The sequence below is a fragment of the Camelus ferus genome, chromosome 18 (assembly GCF_009834535.1).
Source record: "Camelus ferus isolate YT-003-E chromosome 18, BCGSAC_Cfer_1.0, whole genome shotgun sequence".
Classification (NCBI taxonomy): Eukaryota; Metazoa; Chordata; class Mammalia; order Artiodactyla; family Camelidae; genus Camelus; species Camelus ferus.
The window spans coordinates 34134925-34147932 of NC_045713.1; the positions used below are offsets into that span (position 1 = coordinate 34134925).

General features: G+C 36.1%; 1 protein-coding gene across 3 annotated transcripts in view; it reads left to right on the forward strand.

Annotated features, from left to right (window-relative positions):
- The window catches only part of SMG1 (SMG1 nonsense mediated mRNA decay associated PI3K related kinase), an 88125-nt gene that overhangs the window by 6320 nt on the left and 68797 nt on the right, over nucleotides 1-13008 (forward strand). The window lies entirely within an intron of this gene.

The following is a 13008-nucleotide window of genomic DNA, read 5'->3' on the forward strand; positions in this document are numbered from 1 at the left end:
AAATTTTTGTGTGTGTCTTCCTCAGTAAAACATAACCATTATATGTGCATGCATCTTGTGTAATGGTTTTACGTTCGTATCCATTCTTGCCTACCTATGCATCAATAAATACTATACACTCTAGTGTGTTTTCTCAAGTAAATACATGAAAATGGAATTCTGCAGGTTTGTTTCTGTATTTATAGTTAACTCTAGGGTTTACCACACTGTTACTATAGGAGGCATTTTGAAGGAAACTATCCCTTGTATAACAGCCTGGTCGGCCTGAGGCAGCAACTTAAAGCTGATTGAACAGGTTCAAAGGGACAGTGTTCTAGTGGACTGAGGTGGCCAGATCTTTCGTAGAAGACTATGGCCATTTAAGATTCATAGGTTTTATCCATTTTGAAAAAATACCTTGGTCACATGTTTAAAATTACTTTGCACATTGACAGTTTATCCCATATCTATTGTATCTATTTGTATATTATTTAAACAGCCTAATCACTAAAAAGTTAAGCACTGGATTGAACCTTTTTGGGCATTCCATTAGAATGCCCGAGGAAACAGCTCTTTTGCCAGTTGTGTGCCTGCTGATTGGGGAATGAGTGAAACCCTAATTTTGCAGAATCAACAAGTTTCTTTCATAGTGAGTTCCTTCTTATATATTGATCTTCATACCTTTTGAAAAAACGAGATTTTATTCCTGTTAAAAGTTATTCCTTTAGAGGTTAACGTTGCTATTCGTAGTATGTCTAGGACCTTATGTTTGTTATTTACAAATCTTTTACCAATTTTTTCGTGTTTATGACTTAAAAACCTTTTTCAAAAGAGAAGTTTCTGGTATCAGAATTATAGATTGCTTTTTGATATGAAACTTACTAAATTATGCTGTTTCTTTCTTTATAAGGAAGGGCACTACTTTTTCCTTTGACCCTTTTTTTCCTTTATTATCGTGAGGAACCTCAGTAGTGCTCTTACAGGTCCACAAGAAAATTATTAAAGGTTCTGTAGTGGCCTAAGGTCATTGTATGTATATGTCCACAGATCTTAAAAAAAGTTGTTTAACTTAGTATTTACTAGATTTTACACACACACACACATACACACATATATACATATACACAGATACTTTTTCTGTTGATTAGGCAAAAGCCTTCACTAATAAATGTCTTGAACTTTGTAGTGATGTGTATTAGTTTTTCCTTCATGTTTGACAACATTGGCAACATTTTATTTTTTACTGAAGCTCTTTGAGTTAAAAAATTTCCCTCTTATTTAATTCTTCTCTTTAGTGTTTTAATCTTCTGATTTTAGAAGATGTGTGTATATGGTTGTGTGTATGTGTTTGGAATTTTAACTTTCATCTTGGAATATTTAGTTCTTTGAAGCAACCTACGACTCTTACTATTCAGCCTCTGAGGGCCTCCCTGGTTTATATTTCTGATAATATGAACCCTGGCATCCTTGTCTGAAATATAACACTTTATTTCCAGCCTCTCTGGTTTGATTCTAACACTGAAAATTCAGATTCATTGCCCTAATAACAGAGTCTATGTTGACTTCCTGCAGTTTGCCAGAACTTTGCCGGAAATATCTATTAATTTGAGGAAAGATGTCAAGATTTTTTTTGTCTGTCCTCTATAGAATGGGACTCTTTCCTGATTAGATGACTAAAAAGATCCAAAAATGATCCCCTGTATCACATAGTACGGTGCAACTGATTAATAATACATATTTAATTGGAAAGAAAACACATCTTGAATTTTCTTTCCTGAAACCATCGATTGTTTTTCTTGCCTGTCCTCGTATTCTTTGGATGAATATGAAGAAAGGTGAAAATGGTTTCCCAACAGTAAGACTATGAAACTTGAGATTTAGTGTCTATTCATTAGCCAAGTTTAGAAGAATCTACCGTGAAACACAGTTGGTATCGTTTTTGAAGGACTTGAGTTAGGATTCTGACTGTTTTATAAATGATTGTCATTATTTGAAATATTGGTGTCATTTTAATATGTGGAATCTTGTTCCTTTTTGAAAATTAAAGATGAACTTATGCTTAATAAAGGTGTATATGGGGGGTAATCAGTTGACCGACTATAAAACAAATTTTTGTAAAAGAAATGTTTATTTAGAGTGGCCTGTCTTGTATAGTTACTATAATAGTAGTATCCCTGTGTTTTTATTCTAATCTTATTGAGGATATAAAAATTACACCATAGTGCTCTTTTGGTCCATTTAAAAATCCACTTGTTGTCTTAGTGTAATTGCATTGGAGAAGTAAGAAGTAGAACCAGAGTGTTTTAGATTCTTCTGTAAGGTGTATTATTTTTAAGAATGTGTGCATTTTTAGTATTGATCTGTCACAAATATTTATCTTAGGAGAGGCTGGTGTCATGAAAATAGCAGTGGACTAAGAATGGGAAGACAAAGGTCTTTTGTACTGGCACTGCCAGCTGTCCCTCTGAGGAGGTAATTCTTGCCTTCCCTAAGACAAAGGGTTATGAAGGTTGAAGGTAAAGTTTTGGAAATTACTTTCAAAACTATAAAGTGCTACCCAAATGCTATTTATGTTGCCACACTTTAAATCAAATTTAGAATTTTAAAGAACCTCCCTCTTTTTTTTTCTCTTCGTCTTTAGAATTTACTACACACATGCATCCACATACTGGTTGAAATTTCACTTTTCTAGTACTCTGAGACTAGAGTGTGTATGTGTATTAAAAATTTCCATAAAAGGTATTTACATCAAGTCTTTTAGAGGATGCATGACTGGAAGCTCACGTAATTGTTAAATTCCTGTTAAGTATGACTTTTGCCATACTTAATAGCAACTTATATGCATTCTTTTAGAAGAATATTGGTGGAGATGCAATTAATTGCTCTCCATTATAGTGGTGGTTCTCTTTCTACATTTTCTACTGTAGGGTTCTAGGGAGAAAATTTCCATTAAGCTGTAAGCCTGTTTCAAGTTAGGTAATAAGGAATTTGGCTGTAGATCTGCATCCTTTATTATTTTTTGCCATGTCTTATTATTCACACTTTAAGAACTTGATAGTCAGTTGAAATTGTGAGCCAGCAAAAATAATCTAATCTTTGTGACTGCATTTGTTGTAGGGCAGGTGCAAATGGAGTTAAATAGAGACAGAGTAGGTTAAAAGGTAGCTTGTACCTTGCTTAACTTTCATTATATAGTTGAAATTTAAAACCTAATTCTTTTAAAAACGTCAGTTAAATGCTGCAGTGCTCTTTCTTCCCTAATGTAGAATGTATGTATATTTGTTTTAAAGGGAGTAGGGAGGATGGTCATTGATCATGGAAAGGATATACTCTGCCAATATCATAGTTTGAAGTACTTTAAGAAAAGAAAACCACATGTATCTTTTAAATAGATAGGAATTAATGAAATTTTGCATCATTATATAATGTATATACAGTATTAAGCTGTCATGACTGCTTAGTACCAATAGAATTTTGGTACCATTTTAAATTATGGTGCTATAAATTTACTCAAAATGAGTAAATGCTGTCTCCTGAGGAACTTCATATATAGAAACATTGATTTTTCTCTTTTATTGCACAAGGGAGTAATGGAAGACTCTTATTTTATACCACTTAAATCAGTCTATCAATCTGATAAAAGTATGTTAATATAAAATGTTACAGGAGAAAAAGATGGTTTGTATAGACCTTGTGAGTTTAAAGTGGCTTAAGTGAGGATTTTGAACTGTTTCATGGCTTTCTCAAACTTAAGGCTGAATACTTCAAATACCTCAGTATATTTCTGGCTACTGCTAAGCACAGTGGGAGCATTGTTTCCTGGCTCTTGATTGCTGCTTACTAGTATGTTTCAGTAACTACCCGAAACTGTCTTAATAGCCCTACAGTTAGAAGAATTAATAGAATTTTTCTACAAAATATCTTCCTTTCCCAACTATTTGACTTAGGAGTCATATCTTTTGAGATTTATTTATGTTTAAGTAGGAGGAAATGGCTATTTCAAGATCACTTCTGAAAAAGAAGTCCCAATGCTTAAGTAGGGGGGTTTACCATACATATTTTACCGCAGGTAGTATGTTGGTGTTTAATAGTGTATTTCCTACCACAGGATACCTAAGGAGATAGGTCCTAGAGGAGTTACTGGAGATGTTGAAAGGAACCAGAGTCCATTTAAAAATCTGCTTGTTGTCTTAGTGTAATTATGTTGGTAAAGTTAGAAATACAACCAAGATGTTTTAGATTCTTCTCTAGGTGTCTTCATTTGTTAAGAGAGTTGGGGTGGGGGTCATGTGTATAATTTGAGAATGCCCTAAAGATATTTCTGGTAATGTTTTTCTGTATTGAGGATCATGTGTGGAATATGAAATATAGTGTCTTTTCCATATTTGCCGTTATATTTAAGATATGTTACATGATAAAGGTTACATGCTAGAATATAGATCTTTTGATGCCCAAATCCTTGACTGTGCCCAGGATTTGAAGGATATGCATTACCATTGTGGCAGTTGGGCCTAACTTGATAATAGTTTTCTTTGAAAGTACTTATATCTAAATGGCATAGTATTTTTTTTAATGTGTTACGAGTGATTTTTGGCAATCACGTAATTTTTCTTGACTTGTTTAAATTAAAAAAAAAGGCGGTATTGTTGTTATTTATTACACTAAATTTGTTTTTAAAAGAGATCACAGTGCTTTTTAGAATAATTCTTTAAAAAAAAATTTTTTTTTTTTTTGTGGGAGTTGAACCCAGGACATCCTGCATGCTAAGCACACACTGTACCACTGAGCTATACCCTCCCCTCTTTTTACAGTAATTTTTAAGGGAAGATGTAAAATATGTAATTGTTAGAGAATCTCACAAACATGTTAGTTCCTTGGGAATATGCTTGAGTCTATTAGCTAGAAGAACTTTATCAGAATAACTCTACAGCATTACTCGCCTGTTTTCAGGACTTTTAAAAGATGGTTGCACACATTTCTTATAAAATACTGCGTTTCCTTAATTAGAGTCTCACTCTGGTTTCAAGACTCTTCCTTTTAGGATTCCTCTAGTGTTTAACTCTTAATATTCTCTGTCCTAAGGGGCTATGTTTGGCATTTAACCTGGAGATTCTGGGTGGGGGAGTGAGGGGATGGGACTTGGTTCTTTGTGGACTTTTCAGTCTTTTTGTCCTTCCTCTGCTAGGGAGGTCATGGAGTAAGAGATTTCCTTTCAATCTTGGCAATTTCCCAGGCTGAATGGGATGTTTCTAAAGTACTTCCAGGACTTGCTGACAAAAGGGGAAGATAAGTGATGCAAATAGTAGCCGAAACAGGGTTTTGTTTAAGGCTGTAAACTAGCTTGGGTTAAAAATAAAGGCCAGGAAGAAAGTGAGTCAAATTGATGTGGAGCCTTAGATCCAGGGGCCTTTAGGTGAATGATTATTTAGCATAAACAGAATTATTTTTGTTAAATGCTGAACATTGAATTCATGTTTGTATCAGAGGTTAAAAGCATACCAACTTTCCTGACTATCAATATTCTTAATGCCTAGTAAGAAATAAATTTATGCCAGATGAGATATAGGACTTCAGAATACTTAAATATGTAAAATAAATCATAAGTGGATTGCCAATCTCTCTTGGCCCATAAGCTTCTGATTTTGTCAGCCGTAGTGCTTTGACTCTTTAAATTTTTTTGAAAGCTATCAAATGGGTAGGCAATAAAATATTAAGAATTTATTAGGTTTTTTTTTTAAAATAAAGTGCTATAAAGACTTATCTCAGGCATTGATAAAGAGTAAAATGGCTATTTTGCTGGAAATTGAGAACTTTTAATATTAGTATAGGTAACAACTCTTTTACTGATATGAGTGCAGTTTTATTTCTTACTGTACCTTGGCTAGGTTAATCCTTGCCAAGCTTTAAAGTTCCAGCTCTTATGCCTGATTAATTCGGACACTAGCAGTCATTGGTTTCATAGAAAGCATGGTGACTTTAAACCAATGATACATTTCTGCTTTTCCATTGAGAATGGCTACTAAAATATGGTTGACAATGTAAGACATGAAACACTGAATTATGAAAAATAAATCAGTTATTAATAACTCAATACTTTTATGTGTTTACTATAAAGAAGTACACTATTTCCTTTAAAATCAGGTTTATTGAGGTATGATTTACATGCTGTAGAGTTCTCGAGTTCTGACAGTACTGGATAGTATTGTAACTGTGACCAACACAATCAAGCCATAGAATGCTTCTGTCATCCCCCACCGTTTCCCTGTGCCCTTATGTAGTCAGCTTTGCCCAGTCCTTGGTAACCACTGGTCTTTTTTCCTTATAATTTTGCCTTTTCAGGAATGTTATAAATAAGGTTCTAAAAAATTTTGGTAAAATGTACTATTTCACAATTTAGTGGTACTAAGTACATTCACAATGTGTGCAACCATGACCAGTTCCAGAATTTTTATCGTCCCAAATGAAAACCCAGTACAAATTAAGCAGTCACTCCCTATTTTCCCCTCCTCTCAGATGCTGGCGACTACAAATCTACTTTTTCTATGGATTTGCCTATTCTGAATATTTCATATAAATGAAATCATATAATAGGTAGCCTTTTGTGTCCAGCCTTTTGTGTCTGGCCTCTTTGATTTACTGTAACATTTTCAAGGGTCATCCATGTTGTAGCAGGTATGGCTGAATAATCTTCCATGGTATAGATATACCAGTTTGTTTATCCATTCCTTTGATGGACATTTGGGTTTCTGTCTCTTTGCTATTGTGAATACTGTGGTGATAAACATTCATGAACAAGTTTTTGTTTGAACACCTGTTTTCAGTTCTTTTGGGCATATACCTAGACGTGAATTTGCTGGATCTTGTGGTAATTCTATGTTTAATTTTTTTGAGGAACTGCCAACTATTTTCTAAAGTGGTTTGTGCCATTTTGCTTTCTCACCAGTAATATATGAGGGTTCCTGTTTCTCTACCTCTCACAGTATTAGTTGTTTTCTGTTTCTTTAAAAAAATTATGGTTATCCTAGTGGTGTGATTTCTCATTGTGGTTTTCCTAATCACTAACGATGTTGAGCAACGTTTCATGTGCTAATTTTCCATTTGAATATCTTTGGAGAAATATATTTGTTCAAGTCTTGCCCATTTTTAAATGGATTGTTTGTCTTTTTGTTGAGTTATAGGAATTCTTTATATATTTTGGGTACTAGATTCTTATGAGATATATAATTTGCAGATATTTTCTCTTGAGTTTTCACTCTTTTTAAAATTTTATTGTATTAAGTTATAGTCAGTTTATAGTGTTGTGTCAATTTCCAGTGTAGAGCACAGTTTTTCAGTTGTACATGAATTGAGTTTTCACTCTTGATAGTGCCCTTTGCACAAAAATAAATAAGGCTTTTAAAATGCATATTAAGTAGGTAGAATTTTAGAATTCATTAAAATATATTGCTGAAGCCATCCCTTTCTATTACTGGCTTTTTTTGTGTTCAGAAGAGTTACTCTGAAGATCATGTACATAGACCAAATTTTAGTTATGGAAGTTTTAACTTAGAAGATGAAATTTTTACTTAATTTAAATGGTTGTAATGGATTTTGATCCAAGGTCATTTTCTAGTCAGTTCCCCTTCCCTCTCCATGCAGCAACCACTGTGCTGTTCTCTTTTCTCTATGAAAGGTGTGTGGTGCTAGGTAACTGCTTTTAATACTAACATCTCAAGTGAGCAAATTGAAGCTATTATATACCTACTAAAATGCAAGCTAGTGTGGTACACACTTTGAGTGCTGTAAGAGTTTGATGAAGGAGCTGAATGATGGGATTTTTTTTCCCCTGAAATCACAGAGCATTTTATACTCCTGATTGGAACTTATGCTGACTTACAGTTCTTTTCTTTTTAGATTGTAAATTCTGAGAGGACTGGAACTATCTTAGTTCACCTTTTGAAGTCATTAGCTTTTAATTACTGCTCGTGTTGTAGAAAATAATCAAGAAAATATTGTTGATTTTATTTTTATTTATTTATTTTTATGGAGGTACTGGGGGTTGAACCCAGGACCTCATGTACTCAGGCTCTGCCACTGAGCTATATCCCCACGCCTTGTTGATCTTAATAGAACATTTTGGAGAGGGAGTATGGGTTCTGAGTTAAGAAAAGTTAGTGTTGGGTTAGGTTAGGGGACTGCATTACAGAGTCAAGAGAAAGGCCTCAGTTATGATAGTAGGGAATCACTTAGACAATAAGTAATTTGTGTGCCATCTCGGCAGTGGGGTTACAATGATAAGCAACATTGACAGACTCCTGCCCTTCTGGTATCTACAGTCTCCTGGCAGAACACAGTTTAAATAAGCTTCTCAAATGATGTAAGAGCTAAGGAAACTATTAGATTCTCCAATGGCACTTATATAGCAGGGACTACTAGCCAGCCTCAAGGTAATCAAAAACTTTGCAAAGAAAAGCTGAAGCTTGAAGGACAAAGAAATTAGCTACGGTCAGGGAGGGCTGAGAATGAGGCTGTGCCAGGCAGAGACTGAGCAAGGAGATTCTTTCTAGGGCACTGAAAGATTGGGATGGATGGGGCATAGAGTGTAAAAGGACTACGGGAGTATAGATATTTAGCTGAAAAGGGAAGTAAGGTACATAAGATGATAAATGAAGGACATCAGATTTTATAAGAATTGTTTGTGTTGTAACATGGAGGAGAAATGGGATAGAGATGAGAATTGGAGGTGGGGAACGTACTATGTCTGACAGACCAAATAGTGCCATTTATTGGAAAATAGCTGATGATGTTACCATTTATTATAATGGGAGTTCTGAGAGAAAAGAAGCCAGTTGTTGTGTTTGAGGCATTAGAACATGAAGATTGTTTTTTTGAACTGTTGGGTATATATAGGTCTGGGCCTCAGAGTGGGCAACTATGATGGAGGCCAAGATTTGGGAGTCAGTGTCATACAAGTGATGAGTACTGCCATCAGCATAGATTGAGGGAGAGAGTACCAAGTGAGATGAGTAGAGGGACCAAAGGCCAGGCTTTGAGAAACTCCAAGATTTAATGGTTTGGTAGAGGAGGCTGAGCAAACCTTCAAAGGTTCCTGAAAAAGCACAACTAGAGAGGTAGGAAGAAATGCAGAGTATAACATCCTATAAGCCAAAGGAAAAGAAGAATTTGGTTACTTTGAATTCTCGGGATCTGAGCGCAAGTTACTATAAGGATTTTAAAAAGAAATTCTCATTCAGCTCACTTCAATCCTCTGCAGGGCACCTTTGTGCAGGCCACAACCTGCTCAGCCGTTCTCCGCAGCCCTGTGAAAACTGCTGTGAGAGAATAAGTAAGAAGCAGCCTGAAATATATCTTGCATTTAGCAACCTGGAGGTCTTAGTTGGTTTTGCCAAAGGTGTGGGGGCTGGAGTTGAATTAGTGTGGATAGAGGAGCTAGTAGAGGTAAAAAAATGGGATGGGAAGTGGAGACAATTCTTAGTTTGACTGCAAAGAGCGAGTGCAGATTGGTTGGTTGGAGGGATATGGGGTTGATGGTTTTCCTGTCTGTGTATGTGTGTGTGTTTAATATGTTTTTATATTTTTAAATGGGAGATATTAGAAAATTTTACATGTTTAGAGAGAGGATTCAGTTTGATGGGAAAGGTAGACTCCATAGGAGAAAGAATATTTGAAAAAACAAAGTAGAAATAGATGGAATCCTAATCAAGGCCTAGAGCTGGCTGCACATGTGTTATGGTATTTTGCCGTCCTTGGTCAAATAGAGGGAATGTTACAGAGTTTGTATGTGTGTTGGTGGGTAGGGGGGAGTGATGTGGAGGAGAGGAGGAGAGAGAGGGGGAGAGGGGGAGAGGGAGGAGGGGGAGAGGGGGAGAGGGAGGGGGGGAGAGAGTGTGTGTGTGTATGTAAGGGATTTAGGAGAGTACTTTGGAATGAAGAGAATGGGAAGGTCTGAATAGTGCATGTAGAGAATGGGGGATGAACTTTAGAAGACCTGGGAATGTGGTGCTTACTGGTGGATGATGGATAATTGATAATTGGGTTTTTCCAGGGTTAGGAGTTTACCAGATCGGTGTGAGGAAAATATTAAGGGAGGTTAAAGGAATTGGCAAGAGTTATTGAATGATAGGCCATGATATCTAAACTGGTTAAAGAAGGAACTGAAGAAGAAAGAAAGTACTTGGATTGGGAAAAGTAGAGAAGGGCACTGGAATTCAAGTTACTAAAAAAAACCCTTTAGAGTGGCATTGAGAAAGAGTGTGAGTAGAGAGTTGTGAAAAGCAAGTCATCAGGGGGCATTGAGCAAAATGAACTGAAAAGGGCTTAAGGGATTTTAGAGGCAAGTAGGCCACCAGCGACAGTTGCTGTTTTGGCAGGAATAGTTTAAGTGGAGTGTTGAGGGTGGGACCCTGGTTACAGTTAGTTAAAAAGCGAGTGAAGGCAAGGAAGGTAAATTTTTCTCAAGAGGTTTGGCTGTGAAGAGTCTATGTAAACACTTAGATTTAGAAGGAGAAAGAGAGTTAAGGTTTTGATTTCTTTCTTTCTTTTTTTTTTTTTTAAAGGAAAGCCCTGAATGTGTTCGTATGTTGAGGATATGATGAGCAGTAGAAAAGTTGGAGATCCAGGACATGCCTCAGAAGAGTGCATGGATCCCGAAGGTTAAAGCAGATAGGAGGTTTACTTGTTCCATTATGTGAGTGTACTGGAAAGAAAGGCTGTGTTTCCAGATATAGGTGAATTTGTGGATTATTGGAAGGAAGTTGTCAGGCAGTGGTGGAGTGTTGAAGAACTTGGGAGTTAGAACTGAGTTTGAGTTCTTGCTCTGCCTTTTAGTAGCTGTGCAACTCTAGGTCATTTATGGAATCTCTGTTACCTCATCTGTAAGATGATAGTTTATCATCTTTAATAATCACAATAGGATTATGTTCCAGATTAAATGATATGATATATGTATGTAAACTGCTTGGGTAGGTTGCTTGCCAGACTTGATACAAGCTCAAAATTTACCTCTTACTATTGAATGTGCTACAGAACAACTTTCTCATGTAGTAGGACTCTGTAGGATCATCACTGGTTGCGTGAGGGAAGGAGGAAGGTGCAGAAAGTTTGAAAGCTGTTTTGGAAAGCAGAGAACCCTGGCTAGGGGATTATGGGCAACATTGAAGACCCAGTTTGTAGTCAGAGAACTACATGGGAGTGGTGTGTTCAGCGTTTTCACCAAAGACAATTGTGCACATGAAGCAAAGGTTAAAATGTAACGTAGTACACTCCTAGTTACTTGGTTTGTTTGTCCCTTCTGGTCAATATGATTAGAGGTCTATCAGTAGGGATTGTTTGAGATTCCTTGGAAGGGAAATAAACTATACTGAAGTTGAATCTTTACTATGTTTTGTAACGATATTATTTTAAAACAGTATTTAGAACCTTTAAAATTTTGAGTTAGAGTGCATTCAGTGATTTTATTTTTATTTTTATTAAAAAAATTTTTTTGGTGCGGGGAGGTTATTTACTTATTTATTTTTAATGGAGGTACTGGGGATTGAATCCAGGACCTTGTGCATGCTAGGCATACACTCTACCATTGAGCTGTACCTTCCTTCCCAGTGATTCTAAATATAGGTGCTGAGTCAGAGGGAGCATATCCATAAGACCACCCTTATTTCTGACAGCAGTTGCAAGTTTGGGGTCTTGAAGACCATTCTTGGATTAATTCACCGGAAGGACTTGCAGGACTCATTGAAGGCTGTTCTACTCATGCTTCTAGTTTATTACAGCTAAAAGATACAGATTAAAATCAGTCAAGGATAAAGGCACATAAGGCAGAGTCTAGGAGAGTTCCAAATGTGGAACTTCTTCTTGTGGAGTAGTGAGCAATATTACTTTCCTGGTATTGATATATGATAATACACATGGTGTATTACCACCCACGGAAGCCAGCCTTGGAACCAACCCAGCCTTGGTGTCCAGAGTTTTGCCTGGGGCTCCGTGATCAACTGCCCAAATGCTTGAACTTAGTCTCCAGCCCTTCTGGAGGTTGAGCTCATCCATGTGACTCAAAGGCCCCACCATAGATCACATTGGTGTGGCCCAAAGTTCCCAGGTAGACAAGGACACTCTTATTAGGCCTTATAATCTTCTAGAAGTTGAAGCTTAAGTCCAGACCTCTAACTGGGCAAGGTAAAATTCTTTACAGTTTTACAACAGTAATTAAATATATTTTGATATTTTGAAGCTGCAGTGACTGTTGAGGTTTGATGGTTAAAAATTGGTAACAAAGAACCTATAAATAGAAAATTAAGGTTTGGTATCATAGACACTTAATACTTAAGTAGCTAAGGAAGTTTCATCACGAAATTATATTAACTGTTAATATTTCATTATTGCATTATTGCAAAACTGAGGTAAACTCATTCATAATTTTGGCATGGTAGTTCAGTTCTGTTTTATTAAATTTGAACTTACAATTGTCTCTGGTGGGAAGAGTTTAATATAATGAAGTCCTTGAGCCTCCCAAATGAATTTTTAGCCATAGACTCACATTTTAGAGCAATGTTTTTAATGTGAAAGTGTGATGTACAGGAGCCCCAGAATTTTGCATAGTTTCACTTTTTCTCTTATCCTTTTTAAAGCATGCCCGAATCCAGGTGAGTAAGAGACATCACAAGGATAACCTTGAATTTATTTCTAAAAGGCAAATCATTTTTAGTGATATTAACTGTTAGTATGAAAAACTCACAGCATATCCTACAACTGCTTTGTGACAGTGATAGTATCTTTGAATACCATTGCTTTAGAGAATAAATGCATTCCCAGCTCATTGGCTTTAGTGCAAATCTCATTTCCTGGTTGATATCCATTACAAATTAGATCTCACCATGTGAGTGAAATCCCTTAATAAGCCTAGTTAAAAACAACTTGAAGCAATATGATGCTTATTTTGGTGGCACCACAAGGTGTGGTGTTTGCATCAAGTCATTTTGGGGCGCTTTATGGAAATCCTTCCTGATAGGGAATACCCTGACTTTATACTTCCAG